The 10410-nt window shown below is 43.7% G+C and overlaps 1 protein-coding gene across 9 annotated transcripts in view; it reads right to left on the reverse strand.

Moving 5' to 3' along the window:
* The window catches only part of KAT6B (lysine acetyltransferase 6B), a 128692-nt gene extending 121518 nt beyond the window's left edge, over window positions 1–7174 (reverse strand). For 3 of the 9 annotated variants that reach the window (XM_064513839.1, XM_064513838.1, XM_026116763.2), the window contains exon 1: window positions 5193–5284. The gene's annotated coding sequence lies outside the window, so the exon portion shown is untranslated. The other 6 variants (XM_064513836.1, XM_026116765.2, XM_026116762.2 and 3 more) reach the window with 6 other exon arrangements.
* Window positions 7175–10410: the final 3236 nt, after the last annotated feature.

The following is a 10410-nucleotide window of genomic DNA, read 5'->3' on the forward strand; positions in this document are numbered from 1 at the left end:
CAAACCATTTTCAGACCCACTGATGTAAGAAAATGACTACATGCATGCATTATTAGTGCACTGAAAAAAACCACCCGAACTTGATGAAAGTCAAATTGTTACTCACTGCCTTTTCTTGCAAAGTGGTGTCTTTAATTACCAGGCTATATTTTGATTATGCAGCTCAGAAGAATCAATACCAAAACGTCAGTACTGTATTACTAGTACTGCATCCTTCATTAATGCCTAGCTATGGTATAACACAGAAATGGATCACAAAGGCATGCCTCATCCTAAGCTGTGCAGTTAACAGACATTTTTGATGCAAGTTCTTAGAAACGGAAATTAAAATGAAGTATCAGGTGAAATTTTCACATAAACAAACTGTCAGCATGAATATATATAAAGAGGTCATATTGACAAGATGTGCTCCATCAGTGACTCACAGTTTCAAGAATAATTTTCTTTACTTCTTATTATGGAATGTAATAAAGAATAATTTCTTCCCATAAGGAGATTCAGTGGCCTACAAATACCTATTTAATAAACCTGAAAGAACATCTTGATCAGGAATTTATTCATTCTGCAGGTTAACATATGAAAGTGTCACATAAATGAAAATAAGACAGCAGTCATCTAATGAAAAAATAAATGTATTTGAAGTTAAATTTAAAATAGCTTCTTCTGCCATAAAATCTGAATGACAACATTTGAAGACATGAACAGAATTGCAGAACTATTTTAAATCAAAGAAAAATAAATAAACAAGTACTAAGAAGGAGGAAATCTTCATTCTCAATAAATTGGTTCTCTTATAAAGAAGATTCTCCAGTTTCTCAGCAACATCTAAATTGGGGGTGGGGGGAGATACACAAATGCATCATTTCTTAGGCTGCTTGCCACAGTTTATAACAGTAATATCTATGATTCTGTAAGTCTTGGCTATCATTTCTGTTTTAGTCAAGTCATCTTGAATTTCACTTGGGGTTAGAAACTTGAGTAAGTTATTGGCAGGAAGTGGAAATTACTGCATCAGTTTGGGTTTTGGAAAATGTAATTTAAATTATTTTCAACTTATTAGAGAGATTTGCTATAACTATAAAGAGGATGACTAAAAATATTTCTAATCCTATACCCTTCCCACCCATCTCTTTACCCAACACCCAATAACTCCAGATCATGTTTCACACATTATTATACCTGCACAGTAGGATTAGTAACAAAAGAGCAACTGCTTATTGGTGAGTGTAAAACAATTTTAAACACATATAGCAGAAATATAGACCATTTCATGAATTTGTCATTTTTTAGGTTTGATTGGGGCTTAAGTATTTTCAGATTTGTAAATAAAAAAGTCCATCTGACTGCTAGAATGAAGACACATTACTAATACAATTACAGGGTCTGAATATTTAAGTGGCGCTATTATACTGAACCCTGCTGATCTACAGAGGGGAGTGGATCCTGTCTCTTGCTTCCTATCAGTGTTCATATGTTATATTTGATAATAGTTCTGTATATTTCAGGTATTTGTAATGAAACAATGATTTAATTTGTGAATAGACATTTTAATTCAATCCTGCTAGTGAAAACCTTTAGCTTAGGAAATTCCTTGTAGCTGCATGTAAAACCACAGTTTCCTAGAAAGCTAATTTTAAATTTAAAAGTTATTTAGTTAGGCTGTTCTACTATGAATCTTCATGAAGATGGTCAGTGCTCAATTAAACACTGAAAACTGCATTTGCTGAGTCAGACATATTTGCCTCACTTTTAAGCTTACTGCAGTTTGTACTGTTGTATTAAATTTTGTACAAGCAACCATATCACTTCCATTAAATTCCAGAACACACAGTGCAGGGTCTGTTTCAGGCATCCTGACACTGATGAACATTTTAGTGTAAATGCTGTAACTTGTGGGTTACAGGAACTTTTATTGGCCAGTGACTGTGGCAAAAGGTGAGCATTAGCCTATAGCCTCATTAAAGTCTGCTGCTTGCTGCAGGAATTTCACAGCAATATATATTCAGAACTACATTTTACTTATTTACTTAAAATTCCCTATGTGTCATACAACCTCCTGCATACTGGCACCTCCTAAATCAATGCTAGTTGAGTATATCGGCAGGAGCACAGAATTTCCACCACACAGAGCAGGATATTTTCGAAAGAAGAGCAAGAAATCTTAAATTCACTCCTTCCAACAGAATCCAAGTTCACTCTGCTTAAGAAAGCCATGCAAAGCTTATCCAATCCAATTTCTGAACTGTTTTAACACTACAAAGAGTTTCTGTTATTCTGCCCCTTTTGCTGCATATGTACTGAAGTGTAGCACCTTGACCTCTGCAACTGAGATGAAAAGGTCTACCACCTGTAAGATTCAGAATAACCACTTAACAACAAACATTTTTGCCAGAAACGTAGTCCAGCTTAGTGATCCTGCAGCAACAAGTTAAAAAGGCTTTTCATAAATCAAGTTCCAAGACAGTTATTGATCCAAGATTGGCAACATATACATATATACACATCCAATCACTCAGCATGTGGAGAGACAGAACTAACTGCCTTAGAGAGAATTTTTCCAGATTCAACATAAGACAACACAGAAAGCTTCAAAATGAAGTGCACGTTTCTAAATTTAGAACTATATTTCTCCAATACTGTAAGAAGAGCTCATACCTCATTTAACATAAAAGCATGATGTTTACCCAGACAGATTTGGAGGAAATACCAATTTTTATGAGTAACTGTAAACTAGTAGCAGGCACTCATGCCTTTTAGTGTTCCTCTCCTTATGATTAAAAAACCTTTAATCGAACCCTCAACAAAACCCATCCAACCGCAGATTAGATTCTCCAGACTCCTAAGTGCATAGGACCACTTCCAAGTTTTTGGCAATGGTCATTAAACTCTTAGTAACTCGTATGGATTTCAACTTCAGTACTGTATTATGCCTTATTTTGAACATAGTAACACGATCTAAAACTTCTGAAATGTTATTACACCTCTGATCGAGTCGGTTAACAAATCTGCTACTTAAGATCTGCAGAACATAAGCATTTGTAGAGGGATTACTTTTAAAACAAGAAAAGCCATCTCTAGTCAAGGCTTGTCCTTTTACTTAAGTTATAAATGAGATAAATGCAAAGAGGTTGCCAAATCATGAAGTTGCTTGAGATTTAAAATGAATGCAAAAACATCCTTTATAAAACGTGCACCTATTGGAGAGCTGAATCTAATTAAAGAATGCATTGACTGAACATGTCATTCTTAGGTGTCATCAGTAATCCTATAATCCTGTAATGGGTTCTTGTTTTAGACTGAACTAGTATCTGGAACTACTTTTGAGTGTTCCAGATTTTGAAAACAAGCTCTGTAGTAGGAAAGGGGGGGGGGGGGGGGAGATACTGGAAAAAAAAAAAAAAGTTTAGCTAGTTCTCCCCCTTCCCTCCCCCTCTAAACAAAACTAAAAAGTCCATTACACAAGTATCCAAATGCATTTCACAAAACATGATCTAAAGTCCATTTTGGAGAGAGAAAATCATAAAAACCTCACTTTTCTTAAATGTAAATGCAGTTAAATTTTTAAAGTTTGAGGTTAACAAAACTACCAGAAAAATAAGAAAAAAAAAAAAAAAAAAAAAAAGACAGCAAGTTGTGCAACCTGCTGGTGACCTGTAAAACACTATTTCATTCTGCTCCCTCCTACCTGCTCTGCGCACATATAGGAGAAGTAGCAGCAGGCCAGCTCTCTGCTGCAGCATCAGGGTCAGGTAAGGACTGCAGCAGAAGAGGAGGAAGGAGAGAATACTGCCATTGCATTAAATAAGCTCTTTGCCATTTTTTCCCTCCAACCCATTACTTAGAATTATGCAGCTAATCAACTCTGTGTTCTACCACCCCCATCTCAATTAATGATGCAAAAGAGGCAAGATATTCATTTCCCCATCTCAAATAAATACAGGCACACACCAAGAGACAGAAAAAGGAAATTCAGACAAGGATTCCCAGGGCATGTGATGCTCTTAAAACTATTCAGATCATGAAGACAGCTATTTTATTCTTCTTCATACAAGATTTCCTTTTAATTGTAACAAGCAAAGGAAGTGACACTTCCATGCTTTAAATGTAGGCAGATAAGGAGACATTGTAGCAACTTCAAAACTAAACGAAAAGACGGGGGGGGGGGGGGGAGCGGAGCTGGAAGCGGTACATGTGAAGAAGAAACTCATGAAGTTCTTGCGCTTCGCCATACTCCACAAGCCAATTTAAGATCACACACTAAAAAGCAGTAACATGACATCAACAAGCACCGCCAGAACAACGAACACCAGCACAATGTGACACCAGCAGAATTACCCAAATTTAACTCTCCCCACCCTCCTCAATGGAAGTTTTGAGCATTTCAAAATACGGTGACTAGAACACATCGGTGAACACGAGAAGATAACATTCGCTGTCAGCAGTTAACCTGCAGGAGAGGGTTTCACTTAAGATATTTCTGTTTTAGCACAGTGATTTTAAACAGAAAGAGTTTTTCTTTGCTTCCCCCCCCCCCCCATGCTTCGCGACAGAACGCTAAAGGTGAGGTCTAGGGCTCAAACACGGTTTCAGTGCCACTTCTGAAACGCTGCTTTAGAGGCTTGGCATTTTTCTCCCCAACTTACTTATAATTTTGGCAGCGTTTCTAAGCCACGGAAACTCGCAGCGCCTAGCACCAAGGCATTGCTGGTCTGACAGGGGCCGAGCCGGAGGCGGCTCTCGCACCCTTACTCCGGGATTTTCTTTTCAGAGGGGGAAACCCCAAGCCCGCAGGCTCGGCTCTGCTCTGCTCCGCGGGGCTCGGCGCGGCCGCAGGACAGGGCAGTGGGAAGAGGACCGTGACGGCGCGCACCTGCGCCCACCCCCGCGGAGGCGGCGGGCAGCTCCGGCCCCGCCGCGCCCGCGGGAGGCGGGCCGCCGGAGCCCCCCTCCCGGTACCACTCACCTCCGCGGGACCGCGGCCGGCGGGGGGAGGAGCCACCTCCAGCCGCCGCAGCGGCTCCCCCTGCTGCCGGCTCTTCCCCTGCTCCCACTGCCAGGCTGCGCCGGGGCGGCTGCCCCCGCTGCTGCGCTGCCCCCCAGCCGGCGGCCGCCGCTACCGCTACCGCTACCGCTACTGCTGCTGCTACTGCCCCCTGCCCCTACCCCTACCGCCGCGGCTCGCCTCGCCTCACCTACGCCGCCGCCATTTTGTTTCGCCCTGTTGTACTTAACGTGAATCCGACATGACACTGATTACAGCCCAATGGAGTCTCATTAAAACCTTACCTACCCCACGCCCCGCCCACCGCCGCCCGCCATTGGGCCGCGAGGCGCACGCCGCTCCACCCTCATAGGCTGCGGTTGGAAGTCCATCAACCGCCCACACCGGCCTCGTTCCGCCCAGCAACCAGCCTATCTCCCCTATTGGAAGGCGGGGCGTGCCAATCACAGGACACACCCCTTCCCTCCACGCTCGACCCCGCCTACCTGTCAGAGAGGGCAGTGCTGGAGGGCCACCATTGGCTGCCACCGCCGCCACACACGCGCATGACCCGCCCGCCACAGCCCAGCCCGTCTCATTGCTGGGCCTCGGGCGCTAGCCATTGGCCACCGGCTGCAAGCGGAGGCGAGGGTTCTCGCCAGCGCGCCCTCTTATTGGCTACAACAGCCGTCCGTCTGGCTTCCCCCGGCTTTGCTACCCTCCCCCACCCGGCGCCGCCCCACCCGCTCCTGCCGCTGAAGTTTGTTCGAGAGGGTGATCACTAGCAGGAGACACCGGCGGCGGCCGCCTGAACAAGCGCGGCCGGGCGGGCGCGCGACACACACTAATAAACAGCGTTAAATATTGAGGGTCACGCGCGTGCTTCAGATCCTGCCACTCGTCCGGGCGGGCAAGATGGAACAACATGCTCCCAGCATAACCCTCCCAAGGTGCCTGGCACTGGCAGCCGCTTATCGCGCACACACACACACACACCCCGCACCACGAAGGGAGGGGAGGAGGGGGGTGGAAACGGGGACGATGACAATGACTCCCAGCTCTACAGCCACATGCAGGTCCCTTCAAGTTTCGCCATGCGAAGCACAGGGACTTCTCTGTCACCCCGTCTGCGAAGGAACAATTGCAGCCTTAGAAAGGCAGGGTGGGAGCATGCAACACAAAAACCTCAGCCATCCCCTGCCTCCCTCCACCACCCCATTCCCCCTCTCCCCACCCCATCCAACCCAGCCATCACCTCCCGCTGCTGCTCCCCCTCCCCTGCAAAACGCAGAGCATTGCAATGCATTTACCAAGCACAAGTGTCCGCAAACACGTGCATCAGCCTCCAATGCAAAAGGAAAAAAAAGTACCCAGCCTAGTGACAAGCCCCCTGCACTGAGAGAGGGGAGGGAAAGGGGGTTATTACGGTAAATTGCAGCCTGTCACCCAATACAAAACAAAACCCATCGCATGCTCCCTATTATCCCCCCCATAAACTCCTGGGAATCTAACCTCTGATGCAGGTTTCCCCCCTCTGCTTGCAATGACCTCCTTTCTCTGCCTGTATGTTTCTGCAGCAGCGGTTCCTGCGGAATGTGCTGCCCCTGAAACGCGATCGCTGCTCCTCTCTCTCTCTCTCTCTCTCTCTCTCTCTCTCTCTCTCCCTCTCCCTCCTTCTCTGTCTCTCTGTCTCTCGCTCGCTCTCTCTCTCTCTCCTGGCTGCAACCAGAGCCAGGAACACAACAACAACACAACCTCCCCCCACCCCCTTCCCCAAACACATACACACAGAAGAGACCCAGCCAGGAGAGCCAGGCGAGCCGGGGAGGGGGTGGAGGGAATCCCCAGCCAGCGGATTGATTGCACCAGGTACCTTCTCTAAGCCCCTTCGCAAAGGGGGGAAAAGGAAGATGAATGTAGCCAGAATACCTTGTCTCCCCTCCTTCTCCGCGGGGCTCCTCTTCTCACTCCAAAATACTAAAAGGTGGACAGGCAGATCAGACACAACCGCTCAGCTCACGGCGCGGAGAGGCGGGGGAGGGGAAACCACACGAACAATTATCATCAATTTAGAAATTAAAACAAAAACCCACCCCACACCTCCAGTCTTCCTGATGCTGAACGGACGCAGATTTGCGAGGACTGGTGCTAAGACACAGGACCTGATAACAGCTAATTGAAAGGTTAATCTACATAGGCTGTGACAGAAGAGGTCCCTCCCCACTTTTTTATCTGCTGTTGGCAAGTGGGAAATTGAGCTTCCCCCCCTTCTCCCTCAAAAAAAAAAAAAAAAAAAAAAAACAGGGAAAGGAAAAAAAGGGCAATAAAGTTTGGGGAGGGGGGGAGAGGCGCGTCCCCGCGCGGCGGCAGGCCGCGAGCGCGAGTGGCAGGCGGCGGCCGTCGGGGGGACGCGGCGCGCGGGCGGCCGTTGCGGGGCGCGCGGGTGCCTGAGGGGCAGCGGCCACCGCGGGCCCCCCGGGGGCCCCGCGTTCCGCAGGGAGGAGGGCGGCGCGGTTTGGGGGTGGTTTGTTTGTTTTGTTTTTTTTTTTCCCCTCAATCTGTGGAGATTTAAAACGTCTCAATAGGAAGAGCACCACACACAAAGTCACTAGGAAATCCATCCTAAAGGGCCTCAACAGCTCTTCAGCCCAGAGGAAGAGGGTTGTGTTCGAGGCAACCATAATTAGTCTGTAGGATAAAGAAGAGGGCGAACAAATGACAGATGCTGCCCTCCCATTGAATTTGTTGCGAGTGTAACGAGATGTTATGAGGAGGATAGTTTAAAGGACAGGGTGATAATGCACATAGACCTGGTTTAAGCCGTTTCGCCATGCTGCCAAACGCCACTCATCACGTCAAAGTTTTAATACCTTGACAGGTTTGACTCATTTCAGAGGTCTCGTGGACATCCATTTTCATGAGTTGTGGGTGACACGTTGCGTTTATGTGCCTTTCTGAAAAGTTTTCTAAAATTAATATCTGGCCTGAAGAAGAAAAGATAGAGATAAAAGAAAAGATAAAAATAGGGGGAAGAAAATCTCTTTTTAAAATAGGCAGAAAATGACCTGCTCCAGGCAGTTGAGGAGGTCTTTCTTCAATCATATATTGCATGTAGACCAGTAAGGGAACTGTTTCCCTTGTAACATATTAGAAATTAAGGATTAGTGCAACTTTTTCAAAGAGTCAGTTGCTGCAGATACTGCATGAGGAAGCTCCTTGGTGATGTTTTAGAGCATTGTAAAACTGAATGACCTACTTACAGAAATCTAGTAGGTGAAAATATTATTCCAGTCTACATGTATCATACCATACCTGTGGACTGAGGATTTTTCCTTGGTGTTTTATCTGCCAGATGCAGTCTTTTAAACACATAGAGGGAAATTTCATTATGTAGTAACCTAGTATTTATTGAAAAATCTTGCAAGGTTCATGTATTATGCAGGATTTGCCATGATTGAAAGTGGTTTTTAAATTATCGGAAACAATATAAATCATTACAGCACAATTTGTAGCAGAGCATCGCATTTGCAACACTATTCTGAGTGTTGTGTCAACATTTCCATTGTAAGCATGTTTTTTACCAGAAATTTACAACTTGGTTAGTGGTAAAAGAGAAAAATAATCTCTTGAAACTGAAACTTGGCATGGCACATACAAGTTAAAGAAACAAAGCACTGGAGAAAACTTGACAGTCTCTTTGGCCATTTTGAAATTATGAATGTGCTAAAGACATAAGTAATAGCACAGGGAAGAATCCTAGAAGTTTCTTTTTAAAATACTTTCATTCTTTCTTCTCAGTTTAATTCTCTTCTAAAATAAATTCCATATGGCAACAGAACATTAGTTGTTGTCTTCCAGTTTTTAGCATATATTCAGGAATCTTTTGTTTGAAGAGAAATTCTTGTGGATCTTGACATTTACAGGTGTACTTAACACTATGTAAATTGGTGAAGTTAAGCGCATGAACCTCTTTATACATGAATCATCCTCCAGTGAACTTAGATCTACTATCACTGTCAATTATGCTTTTTCTCAAAATAATGACTTCAAAAGAATTGCATCGTGTGAATTTAGGACAGTTCAATCTGAAAAACAAATGGTAGTCTGAAACAATGCATGCTATACAGACAAGCTATAAGTGTTTGAAACACTTTGGGTCTAATTCAGAATGTCTAATACACGGTGTGCATTCTGGTTTGTGATCTAGATAAGAAATGTGCTTGTCTTATTGTATGTAAACAAATACAGAATATTGCTCATTTTAAAAAGACATTAAAATATTCATACAAAGGTTATAAGCCCATCAATGAAGTCAGTATAAGCAATGAAATTCATGTTTTAGGATGTCTTCTACTGTCAAAGTTGGAGGATTTACTCTCTCATAGCCACTGTGAAAGTAACGCACTATAACAGTTAATGACACTGAGCAGTAACTGATGTCTAGACACCTACCCATTGAATATACCCATACCCTCTGCTGAAAAGACATCCCTGATATTCAAAAATAGTCTCTAAAATCAAAAACACTGTCTCTCACCTGCCTTTAGAAAGGAGTACTTTGGCACAGTTCACCCTGTGCCATTCATTTCCTTGCTTTAATTATGTTTTAAATATCTGTACTATGCTTCTACTATGCTTACTACTTACTATGCTTTCTTCTGTGGAAAAATGTATTTGTTTGCACATCTATATTGTAGACCCATCTGATTAAGCATATGTTTATTTCCTCCATGTCATTAGAATTATTCCAAAAATTCACCTACTGTTACTATTTTTGAGTCACGAGCAAGAGAAATCAAGAAGGGTAAGGGCTGAGCATGTTCTGAGTTGAATTTAGTTCTCAAAAATCAGAACCTTAAGACTAACACTGTTTGTATAGCAGTGGTATAAGGCAAGATGGAGACAAGTGCTATAGAAAAGGTAATGCTGAATTAGAGTTCGAACACTCATTTGAAATCAGTGAGAACAATCTTGTGCATGAAGTCACTGCTGGGTCTAAGAATTTGCTTGTGAGGGCTTTAATCTCTGGTACGGTTCCATTAGAACTAGTGGGGTTTCTCCAGAGACGAATTCAGCTTCTTATGTGTAGCCGAATTTAGGGTTCCACAGAAACAAGATCAGGATGAAGGTTCAAACTTCAGTGTAAACCTTTTTATTTTCGTTAGCCAATGTCAAACAGGAAGCAGTTAAGTATTAACAAATTAGCAGCTCCTCTGAAATTTAAGGCCTCAATCGTTCAAAGGACATACTGATGATTTTCAAGATGCCTGTCCTGCATTCAGTGCATTTCTTCTCTTTGAAGTGGTTATAACACAGCATTTATTACATATTTGGAAACAAATATATAGTTGTCCACGTTGGTTTAGTGACAGATGCCTGTTTATCTTTGGAGCTGCTCTAGGGTGAAAACTTGTCCTCCCATCAAAGTC

Source organism: Dromaius novaehollandiae, chromosome 6 (assembly GCF_036370855.1).
Source record: "Dromaius novaehollandiae isolate bDroNov1 chromosome 6, bDroNov1.hap1, whole genome shotgun sequence".
NCBI classification, from domain to species: domain Eukaryota; kingdom Metazoa; phylum Chordata; class Aves; order Casuariiformes; family Dromaiidae; genus Dromaius; species Dromaius novaehollandiae.